At 37.8% G+C, this 12,100-nt stretch overlaps 1 protein-coding gene across 2 annotated transcripts in view; it reads right to left on the bottom strand.

Annotated features, from left to right (window-relative positions):
* CHCHD3 (coiled-coil-helix-coiled-coil-helix domain containing 3) overlaps nucleotides 1–12,100 on the bottom strand; it is a 153,745-nt gene that overhangs the window by 112,182 nt on the left and 29,463 nt on the right. The window lies entirely within an intron of this gene.

Genomic DNA, 12,100 nt, shown 5'->3' with positions numbered 1-12,100 from the left:
ATTTAATTTCTAGACCCAGTATTTCAGATTATGCAAATGTTAACAGGAAAAGTCATTCTTCTGCACTGCAAAGCCACAGTGCACAAGGACAGATTTTGAAAAACTCTCATCTGCCTTCAACTTTTTTGCATCCCAACTGCTACTGCGTTGCAAATAAGTAAAATTTTTTTTTTTTTCCCCTCCTCCCATCTGCTTTGTTCTACTGGCAAAGTTTTATCTGGAGTCCATGTCACTTATTTCCCCTAATAAGATTGTTTCAGGATTCATTCCCCTGTTTGGAGGGGGTGGAGAAGAAATCAAAGAAACAAAAAACACATTACTAAACATAATCCACAGGAGAGCACAAAACTCTAAATTTATGTTTGGACCATTACTTTCCCAGATTTATACTCCAGCCAGGTGATTTTTAAGAACTCTATGTCCAAAACAGATCTCTCATTGAGCGCTAGAGTGGCCTGGTAAAATATAGAGGAAGCAAGGCAAACCAAAAAGGCTAAAGCTTTAAAAGGMTAAGAATATAAAAATCAGAAACAGGAAGATGCAGGTTATCAAATCCCAACCTGCAATCATTTAATAACTATTTAGTCCAAAACTGTTCAAACACTAATACGTGGATGCAAATTGCTATACACTTTACAGACCACAGCATACACAATCAAAATTCTTTGACAAACTCATTAATTTTACTACAAACGATCAGGAACTCTAATAATTATCGTGCGGGCAGGAAGACACAAGAGATCAAAGCTGCTATTAATGCCGTTGTTTCCTGTCCTGTCAAACACTTCCGAATAATGCAATTCGGGAGAGAGGCCAAGTTACAGCCAGGAGATGGGTCAGGAAGGTCAGGTGATTTCAAAATTGATCCCTAAGCAACGAGTGAACTTTATTTCCTAACGGTAACTCCTCCCTCCGATACGATCCACTGCAGTCTTGTCTGTGGTCAGTCCCAAATCATCTTAATTCTTACATTAGCCACCAACACTCCCACGTCAAGTGGTAATGTCCAGTGGGTCAACGTATCAAGTGCTTTGCTTCACTCTAGGAAATCTGGGCTGCGATCGTTCTTTAGTGTAAAGTCTGCTATCCAACCCAAGAAAATATTGAGTTTATTCAGTACAATTTATCTTGGGTAAGACAGCACCTCACCCCACTTAACCGTTTCTTTCCATTCTCTCAACCACCCTTTACTTCAAACGCTGCTCTAAAGCCGTATGTACCAACGGGGTCAAAGCAAGAGCATTTAGTTGAACATAGCATTTGTTTCCATCTTCAGTCGTTCTCCAGCCTCAGCGTAACATCTGCCAATTGAAGATCTTTCCCAACAGCCATGTGATATTATGTGCCGGTCCTTGATCAACAGATCAAAGATACTAATTTCAAAACCCTTAATTATTTACAGCTCTTCAGTTTATCAGCAAAACTTCCACGGACAGCCTGTTAATACGTATTGCAACATGGACACTAACTCCTGTCAATCTGATTGCTGCTTATTCTTTAGAGAAGCAGGTTAAGTTGAGTTTCTTTATTGGTCTTTTTTTTTTGGGGGGGGGGGKGGTGGGAAGAGGAAGGAGGGCAAGTAGGAGGGAGGGAAGGTTGTCTGAGGGTTTTCTGTAATTGTACTTCATCAGGCCACTGTTTTTAAAATAGGTGCATATAAATCAGTATTACATAAAGACAGAACAAATGATTTCTACCTTTATGGCAGAGACATGCACAGAAGCTTAGTCAGAAAAGTAAAGCTGTTTTACATAATTTATATACATATTTAGTTGAGACTTTTCTTGATATTTTTATAACTCCAACTGAAATTACTTCCCAATTTAATATCTTTCCTCTTGGGATCTGCAAAGGCAGTCATGAAATCATGACAACAACATTAATTCTCCATTAAAATGAATTGATAGTTACCAAAAAAAAAAAAAAAAAAGAATTTAAGTGTTTCTCTATGTCTACTCATCTGCTACTTTTCAAAATGAAAGAGCTCAGCAGTTTGAAAGCAAAGATTTGTTTTAAATTGCCTGGGGGGATTGCTTTCCCTCCTCCCTACGTTAATCTAAAACTATGAAGCAGTATTATTTTCTGTTGATGCTCTCTCCAAATAAACTCACTGGCTTCAAGTCATTTTCCGATCTCCCTGAAAAATAAACTTATCAAGATGAAGCTTTGTACACAAGTTGTCAGTTCAGATGCCAAGTTTTAAAAATCAAAGTGAAAAATAATCCCTTGAAAACTGGGGTTTATATAGGTAGCAGTGAATTATAGCAGTGCTTTCTACAATTTTTACTTCCTGTCTCCAAGATTCATCTCTGTATATACTTGGAACCAGACATAATGGTATTAACGGAGAGTCAGACCAATAACAGAAGTCTTGGAGAATAACTCTACCATTGCCAAATACTGCTTTTTCTTCCCAGAAAGCAATAAGAAAAACAAAACAGGTTTCTCTGACAGTTTGATATTTCCAAACCCGCTTAGCCTCATCAGAGGCATGACTTGAAACATTTTCATGCTTCCCTGGCATTTYGCAGGTAGCACTGTGTCCTAAACTTCTAAGGTTATAAAAAGATATAGTGAAAGCCCATTCAGAAGGCCACTTATGCTTCCATGATAAAGGYGGCTGTCCAAAGAGGGGTCTGTTACAATATCTCACCTGACCATAGTACTTGTTCTGTAGTTAGTCTACACTCGAACACGTGAAAAAACCTCAAATGTCTTCACACTTTCTCTTGGTTTCTTCCCTTGCCTGCATAGGGMTAGTCTCGACCTAGCCTGACTCTGCTTCTTCCCTCCTTTTCCTGYGGCAGAGAGGTATTATCCCATAATTCTTCGGATCTCAGTAATATTGCAGCTGTCAGAGAGGAAGAAGCTGGCATCTGAATTTTTTTGCTGGTTGTGAGATAGGATGAGGGAAATTTCTGCTGAGAGAGAAAAAAAWATATTTGGTTGAGAAGAAGGCATGACTAGGAAGGCTGGGGGGGATGAATGCAACCTGCAGAGGACGAGATGCTAAAATCTGTCCCCTTCTCCAGGCTTGTTCCCTAACCCTGAGGCTGGACTGGCCTTTTGTACAGTCACCAAGCCAATTTTTTTTTTTTTTAAATGAAATCAGTCATAGACATGRAACATTTTGTTTTGGTAAACGAACAGCCCTCACCCTGGGTTATCTGATTTTACAATTCGGGAAAAGTCTACTTGGCAAACTTACCCAAGTGCTATTTTTAAGTTCTCTCCATACTGTGTAACCTACTATACATGGAACTAGAGAGTCAGACACACATGCATGTCACATTCAGCAACGGGAGGCCCTTAGCAGATGTCACATTAGCCATTCTTTCATATATATATATACACACACAAACACACTTTTTTATTTATGACTTATCTCCCAAAGTCCTGTTTGTCATTATAAATATCTAAGTCTTGCTCTATCAGGAGGTAGTTTTGATGCACCAAATGTTAGAGAAAGGTTAAGCTTCCCAACATGGGCAGAAAAGAAGTCATCACATATAGACTACACGAAGGTGGGAGAAGGAAGAGAGAGCAAGTCTTCCACAGGCTACATAAACATGGCAATACTGACAGTAGAGAGGTTCACTTCACAACCTCAAGAATTTTAAAAATATAACTATTAATAAAGTATACATTCTCATGCCACAGTGCTTAACTTTTTTTTTTTTTCCTTCCCCCCAGGGATGTCAAAGGGATTGAAGTAATTTCCTCTAAAAGCAATTTCTCTCAATTATATTTTTAAAGATGTTTTGAATCTCTCTCTGGAATACTTAATTTGTAAAATCCTTGTCAGAGAAAGGGACTAGACGCACTTCTGGTGCAAGTCTGTTGTGACAGTCCTCGCATTCGTAAATGCGATTACCGATTAGGTAATACCTCTAACTGCTTTTTAAAACCAGAAAGGTCACTCATGCCAGAAGATACTAAACTCTTTTTCTTGAGCTTTCAGAAATAGAAATAATTATATTCACTTTCACTTTTTCATGAAAGTATTTTCAGCTTTCCCTCCTATTGTGAGCAATAGGGACGATGTATTTTTACCTGACTGTTTTTACACTTAATCTAAATGTCATCAAGAGGTCCCTGTCGTAGAAGACTAGGCTGTAACTATTTTTCTGACTAACAAAGTACCTTTTTGTCCCCTGTGAGAAGAACACTGCAAGAAAAAGCAGGTCTTTCAATTTAACACAGCTAATTACCTGGGAAAATATAATCATTTAACAAAAAAAAAAAAAAAACTACTTCAAAAAAAGTTTTCACTTCATTCAATGCACTACCCACATGAACTGAAGATAAATTAATATGCTCTTTATAAATTAAAATACCCCAGTAAAATATAAAATGAATATTGTACATAAATCATTTTATTCTTTCCTTACATTCTGCAGACCTATGCCAGTAAACTAGAATAAACATGTTATTAAAAGAGAAATCAATAGAAAGCTTTAAAATATACAGTACCACAAAAAGGGTCAAGCCCAAATATTGATTTTAATATAACATCTTTTTCTGTGTAGTTTCCCAAAGGGTTCTTTTCTAATATTGTTCTTCATTCTTCTTTCACATTATATTTTCACTGGTGAATTATCTGGTCTCTTCTGCAAAGAGCTGTCCATTCCAAGAAGTTTTCTAAGAGTTTGCCACATATGCAATGTACTGCTGAGACACGACAAAACAAGGTCACGGGAAGGCACTCAGACACATCAGAGCATCAATTAAACCCAGAAGCTTATTGCAGTTGCACAGGGACCCTCCCCTAAGCGCAAAAAAAGAGCAAGAAACTAACGGCTGCAACCTAATAACCTACCACCGAGAGCCACCTTCGTGCACCACTGTGTACATATTTTTAAACGCTGATTTACAGTTTAGAAAGATTTTCTTTAAATGGATGAGGATGTTTAGAAATACAGAGGTTGCGGTAAGTTATCCAGCTAACGACAGATAAAGTGCCACACCATATGGAGCTCAGCTAGCCAAGCAGAACAGGCCCCAGCAATTCATTACCAGGGAACGTTTGAAAATCTGTCATCTGTGTTATTCGAGAAGAGCGTTTTTCATGCGACTCTCAAAACAAAAAAGTTTACCAAAGAAGTCACAGGAGACCAGATCGTCAAAGCCTAGCAAAACCTGGGAGTTATCAAAAGACATCATCAACTAATTGGCTTTTTTGGTGACCGGAGATACAGGAGAATAAGCAGCAGTCAATACAGGGGAAGGGTAATGGGGGTCCCAACAGGCTTTCCCTAAGAAGGCCCAGAAAGCTGGGCAAGGAATGAATAAGACTACAGAACAAAATACAGGCTTGTATCTGCAGTACAAGGTAGTTAGGAGACGCCAAAACATTCTCCAGGCAACAGCTGTTTTCTGGATCAGCTGGTTAAAATTGTTCATCTCCAGTTACCCATCCCACCTCTCACCCACGGAAAGTCACCACCCATTCAATTCCCCTCACAAGGGACCGCATCAGTGCTCCCTGTCCTGCTTCAGATGAAGTCAGCTGGAGAAGCTCAAGCATGTTCTCCAGATCCTCAAGTCAACCCACTTGACCATAGCTGAACCAACACTTCTGCCTTCCTACTTGAAGAGCGGGTAACTGAATAGCTGGGGTTGGTAAAGGCCAGAACAGAAGCAACTGCCTGAAGAGCACATGCATGTCCATGGCCTTCATTTAAACCGAAGTCATCTCTCAGGGTTGAAACCGTCTAAACACTGGTTTTAAAAAAGATTTAAGATATGACTTCTGCAAACATCAGAATTCTTTTTAAAGAAGATTTTGAGCAACACTTGAACAACGCTCATTGCTGTTCCCTATAAAAATCACACGTGTCTACCTTTATCATGTCTATACAATTTTAAAGCAGACCGAGGCACAGAGTTACTGAAAGGCTGCTGAACCAAACAAAACCCTACTTTTAAGCCTTTCCATGCCTTAAAATTCCTACTCACAGTAGTACTTCTCCTCTAAGAAACGAGTTTTGGAATCGCAGGAGACGCAATAGAGAACACTCCAAGTACAACCAAGCACGTGGAAAACAGTTATTCCAGTCTCCTGGAACAGTCACGCATCAACAAACTGCACGGGAACATATACATGGCATGCTAACAAAATTACGTTCATGTGTATATTGAAGACTTGAATAAAATAAACTTCCTGCAGTATAGTAGGGATTGTCATGCACTAACATTTTGCAAAAACATCTCATTCTAATTATAACTAATATTTGCCATGTGCCAAATGTTTTTTTTTTTTTTTTTTGGGGGGGGGGTGGAGAGAGAGAAGCAGAGAAAGATGTTAAAAAGGGACGGGAGGGAGGGATGGAGGGGAAGAAAATCCACAAAGGTTTAACCTAAGCTAAATGACTTCCAAAATAAGCAAGCCAAAATCTGGACACATTCACTCACAATTTTTCAACGTCTATGGTAAAATCACATCTTTCACTCGCCTGCCTTATTCAAGTATTTTGGGGGAATGTTTCAGCAGAGGAATCTAATAGTCTGATGAGGTTGACAGTAGCTAAAAATTTATCATTATGCTGACAATATAAGTTATTGCTCACTTTTGCTTTCCCAAAATATCTTTTCTTTTCTGTATCTGCCTTTCACAACGTTAACTCCTCAAAACAAAGAGAGCTATTAAACACCATCTCCACCACACCATGCATACAGATAAATGAATTGCTTTATTTTCAGGAACAAAGTTAATGTGTGCAGTAGGCAAACTTCCGTTCAGTTTGCATATTAAAGATAGGAGGAGAAGGAAAAGTCATGTAACTCCTGCATACCTGTTTTCTAGAACCATAACGTTAAAAATCTTACCCATCAACTATAGGAAAATTAAAACTTTAGGAAAACGAGAAGTTTATAAAAAATACTAGATATTTACCGAGCTTGTCTAGAATATGCAAAAAAAAAAAGGGCAAAACATGCATATTATTACATATTTAGATTCAGACACCCAGGCTAACAGGAACAGCACAACAGTTCCAGGTACCACGTTCTGGCGATAAGAAGCAGATTAAAGAAAGCYGGAGAAAGACAGAGGCACAACACCAAAAATCTGAGAATTTCATGACTGATAAAGTTTATTGCTTGGCAATAAACCACTTCAGCTTAATAMCATTTCTCTGTATTGCAAACGTGCATTTTGTTACTTAGCGACCCCAAGTGCTAACTTCGTACTGCCATACTGTCCCAGAACATACACGCTGGTCCACTGAGTTGTGCCGATTTCTCCGCAGAACTCAACGGAGCGGATGCATCTTGCTGACTAGGAGGAGATTCACATCGCTGAAGTTCATGAGCCATGGCACCACCTGGTACGGTGCAGGCCACCTCTGTGCTATCAAGACAAATGCTTCTAGTTACTTCAAAGATTTTTACCTGGCACAGCAGCAACAATTTCAGACCACCTCTTACCACCATAGCGAACAAAAGGATTAAAATAAAGTTCAACAGCTGTGACAAGAGACAATACAAGGATGTACGTTCGTAGAGCTACACCTCAGGAAGAAATGTGAACAGCTGAAAGATTCAAGTTTTGTCTTATTTTGTGAAATCTCATGTTATGGCAAGTAACTAGCTTCACAACTCATTCTATTATAACCCTAGATAATAACATAAAGAACTYTGGGGAAAAAAAAACTAAAACAATTATCATTTCCTTACCTTTCACTATTGTCAAACTCAAGCTCTTAACGCCTCTTCTCTCATTTTTAAGGGTCCTTTTTGCAGAGTTGTATAAAGAGCCATTTGGGGACGTATTTCAGAGGAGGCAAAAGCCTGCCTTCTTCAGCAGGCCTGAATGGACCATACACACCAGAGGCAGTAACAACAACACATCCAGAAAGTCTTTTAAAGATGCCCAAAGGAATCTCTTAATAAGCTGCACACTTCATTAAGTATACTCTCTGTTTCCACCAAGGATGAAACCTCACAGCAATTTAAAATAGAGTTTCTCTGTTATATTAGAGGAATAAGATATATTAATTGGGATGCTGATATTGACATGAAATGCAAAACAGAATATGGGAATATTTAGGCTATTTTTTCCTCAAGGTGAAAAAGTCACATAATCCTTTCCTGTTACTTTCGTTTAGAATACACAGAAGCTCTCTAATATTACCAACCATAATAATAATATTAATATTACTATAATACTGGTAGTATTACAGACTGTAAATTTCCCAGAGTATTATCGTAAGATTGTAGCTCCGAAATATTATCTGGCCACGTTGTCTGCTAACATAGTCACTGCAAGTTCTGTTGCAATCAAATAATAATCAGCTTAACTTTTCTAAATGAAAATACTTTTAAGACGAAAAATTTTAAATGTTCAAAAAAACCAGAGTCAGAAACAATAGTTGGGCTAAGTGAAAGAACGAATAAGACTAGGATCAACTTTGRCCCTGCAGTGGGGTTTGTGGTCAATAAGACTCCATTATGAAATGCAAGACAGAGCTAATATGTTCCTTTTTTTCCCCAAATTGACTTGAGAACTTAAAAAGGCCCACTGGTCAGACTAAAGGTCCGACCAACTCAAACAGCCCATCTCCAACACCAGCCAGCAGACGCTTGAGGAAATAAAAGAAACGACACAAGTAGAAATCCTTCCTTCACGTACAACTCCTCATTTCTGAGAAGATAAATGTTGCTTCCACTTAAGAAGCTGTAAAGAAGAAAAAAAAAAAATCATCTATAGCAAGTGCATTAATTCTACAGCAAGTGCATCAATCCAGCCTAAACAGTTATATTCCCAGTGGAAATTCATCCGAGAGGCTGCTTTATTATTACAGCACTTTCAGGAAAGTTCATCAATTAGTCACACCGTGAAAATAGGAAATGAAGAAAAAGGTAGCGTTCTGGACCAACGGCAGTCCAATACGAGGGAATTCCAGTGGTAATGCTAGAATTTCCACCAGCAGACTAAAAGTTATACGTGTATGGCTTATAACCATATTCAATCACCCAACCGTAGACACACACAAAAGGGATTACAGTACAGGAAGAAGCATGCTGAAATAAGCTGAAGGATCTGGGTATACACYATTTTAGACACACAGTCTAAGACTGGGTCTAAATCACTACTTTATGTATAAGTGTTCACAATCTTTTTAAACAAAAGCTGTATAATCCGTGCATTATGAGTGTCCTGACAGTATTAGAACACAATKTGAAGAGTCAGTCTGTAATCACATTAACAAGCACAGATTGTAACTTTATATAGGAAGAGTAGTCCACCTGTACTGTGTATGTATGTGTGAATAACTAAATTATACACCCCATTAAAACTAAAAATTCATTCCTGCACAGTCCGAAATGAGTAAAATACCTCTTGCAATCAGATGAGAATGTGGTCATACACTACATACAGAAACACTACCAAAATTAGCCATTAGACAGTTGAAATCGGACACAACTAAACTTTGCACATTTTAGAGGTTTATATGTCTAAAAGTCTTCTCACTGTAAAATTAAGATTGGGAAAAAAAACAATGTTTTCAAAAAAGGAATGAAAAATGTAGACATGCAAAATATATGATCTTTGTAAAAATCTCATAGAGCTAACGCAGAAACATGAAATCTTAAGATTCTGGATGTCACGGCGCAGCCGTCAGCATGTATCTTTAAAGAGAGTCAACAATGAAATGTTAGGTTATCAAATTAAATTGTTGACATAAGAAAAATCCACGTTCAAGTAGTTTTTATACTATGATGCCCATTCAACTTATTACGATGGGTTTAAGCGCTATCACATTGCTTTGCATACCTTCCCTCCGCCCCTCAAAAAATAGGAGTACAGCGCTCTGACTTCTCTAGACAAAAGCTGCAAACCTATTACCCAAGTTTAGGGGTCAGGTCTCATTACATTCAACTCTCTATCACGGAGCCCGACCTACGAGCTGAGAGAGGTAGCGAGTCACAGCTATATAGTTGCTGTTTGCACAAACACCATCATGTCCCAGTCCAACTGGCCTAAAACAGGGCCAGCGCATTTGTATTCTGCGTCACTCAGATGATGAAAGCTGCATTACAGYGCACTTTTCCATATGCGTGACTGCTGACATACGAATACTATAAGCTGTTCTCCATTAACAGGTTTCTTCTGTTAAACGTCCTAAGCACAGTACAGCTGCGAACTCAGGTTCGGTTTTGTTTTCCAAGATTTTTTTTATCGGTGTTTGCGCATTTATCACAAATAACAGTAGTCGAGAGCACTCTTTTCCCTTTCGTGTTTGTATTACCTAGAGGACTCCCCACATTGGGTAGACATGCAGGACTGATAAAATACTTTACCCGAACAACGTGCATGTAGCACTTAAATAAGTGCTTACTTYGAAACTGAAGTCCAGTAATGATGAAAAGTTATATTGACTCGGAAAACGCATGAGTGTCTGGAAGACCGATATAGGCGGTTGTACGTCAAGATGGCATTTTTCTTCAGCTCAAAGCATGGATTCTGACTCACAAAAAAGACTTTACGGGGACATTTGTCATGCCCCTGCACGGAGGGGAGATTACTTTCTTAACCACAATAAAAGAAGAGGGGTAGGTATGCTGAACCTGAACAACATAAATCCACTCTTAAAGAGGTCAGCGGAGCAGCGTTCACTTCATTCATCCAAGAACGGGGAAGAGAACTGCTTGCAATCCCATGCTCCAAATTTGCCACAGTATTTCTGGAGTATTTTTAAAATACAAACCTCAACCGGAATGTAACCCACAAAAATTGAATTAATAGCTAGGTAAACATCTGCATCTTTTAAAGTTGTTTCACAGAACATGAATAGAACCCCAATATTATGCTTAAAAGATTTTTTTTTTAATTATATATCCTGCGTAGAAAGTATAATGAGAAATCTTTATGTTCACTGTTAAAAAATAGAGAAGGTTTAAAAGCTGCTAACAGGATTTGATATTTGGTATTTTGTTGTTTTTATTTGATATTTTTGTCTTATTTTGATATTTTAAATTTCAAAGGCACAGATTCTTCAAATTAAAGACAACAAAAAGATCTCATACAATCTGTTTAATGTATAACATCTTCCCCACTAGTCCTTAGCCAAATAAGGGAAAGACTGACAGCACTAGTCTTTACAAAATATAAAATTAGGTATACGACAAAGCCAACCTGCTCTCTACCTTTTGCAGACCAAGGTGCAAACAATGAAAGCTGAATTATGGAATACTTAATGAAAATTACTGAAAAGTGTCAAAGGAAAAAACAATGAAGTCACAAAACATACATTTCCATACTGTAAGCACCTTTAAATGAACTCCCGAGCAGTCAACATTAAGCTGAAACATAATGCGAATTTTCCTGTGAAAACCCCGTTCAAAGAAGAGAGATTTCACTATCACATATCGATTTCCATTACTGCTGATTCAAAGAAGTCCTGATTCTTTTTCTGGGACATTTATATAGTACTATCTAATTACATAGTCCATCAACCTAATTCAATTAAATAATAATATAATGATGTGTAAGAAACAACTGATATATACGCAGACAATTTTAGTAGTACTAATTACATTCTAATCTTTAAAATCCATCATAATGAGCCCTTCTTCCCATTCTCAGAAGGGAGGACAAAATGTAGGTTAATATTTATACTGTGTGTCATATTATCTTTTTAAGAAAATCACTGAAGTGTGAATTAAAACACAAGTACAAAGTTCAGCATAGAGCCAAGCTCRATTTTAAGCTAAACGGGAGGGTTTTTTAATTGCTAATAGTTCTACAATACCATACTTAAAATTGCAGAATATATTTTAAAAAAGCCGCATCCAACTGCATTCCCTATTTCTCACTACTCCATCTTTCACAGTAACTACAGTCTCTGAAAAAAAAACACGCATATAAAAAAAGGATTGTTTCATTATACAGAAAGGATATCAAAAGGGATTTCTGCTAGTAAACTCTTTAATACAGTAGTTTATCTTCAAAGCACTTCGCCGTACTAAGTACTAAAGCAGTTCAAGACATACTGCAGCACACAGAACTATCCAGCATTTCTACAGCTGTTAAAATTTACCTTTTGATCAAACAGAGGGGTTATAAGTAACCCACCTCTATGTTGCTCCCAAGCTA

Source organism: Apteryx rowi, unplaced genomic scaffold (assembly GCF_003343035.1).
Source record: "Apteryx rowi isolate R43461 unplaced genomic scaffold, aptRow1 scaffold_9, whole genome shotgun sequence".
Classification (NCBI taxonomy): domain Eukaryota; kingdom Metazoa; phylum Chordata; class Aves; order Apterygiformes; family Apterygidae; genus Apteryx; species Apteryx rowi.
The sequence above is the reverse complement of the archived record's forward strand: the minus strand, read 5'-3'. Positions and strand labels throughout refer to the sequence as shown.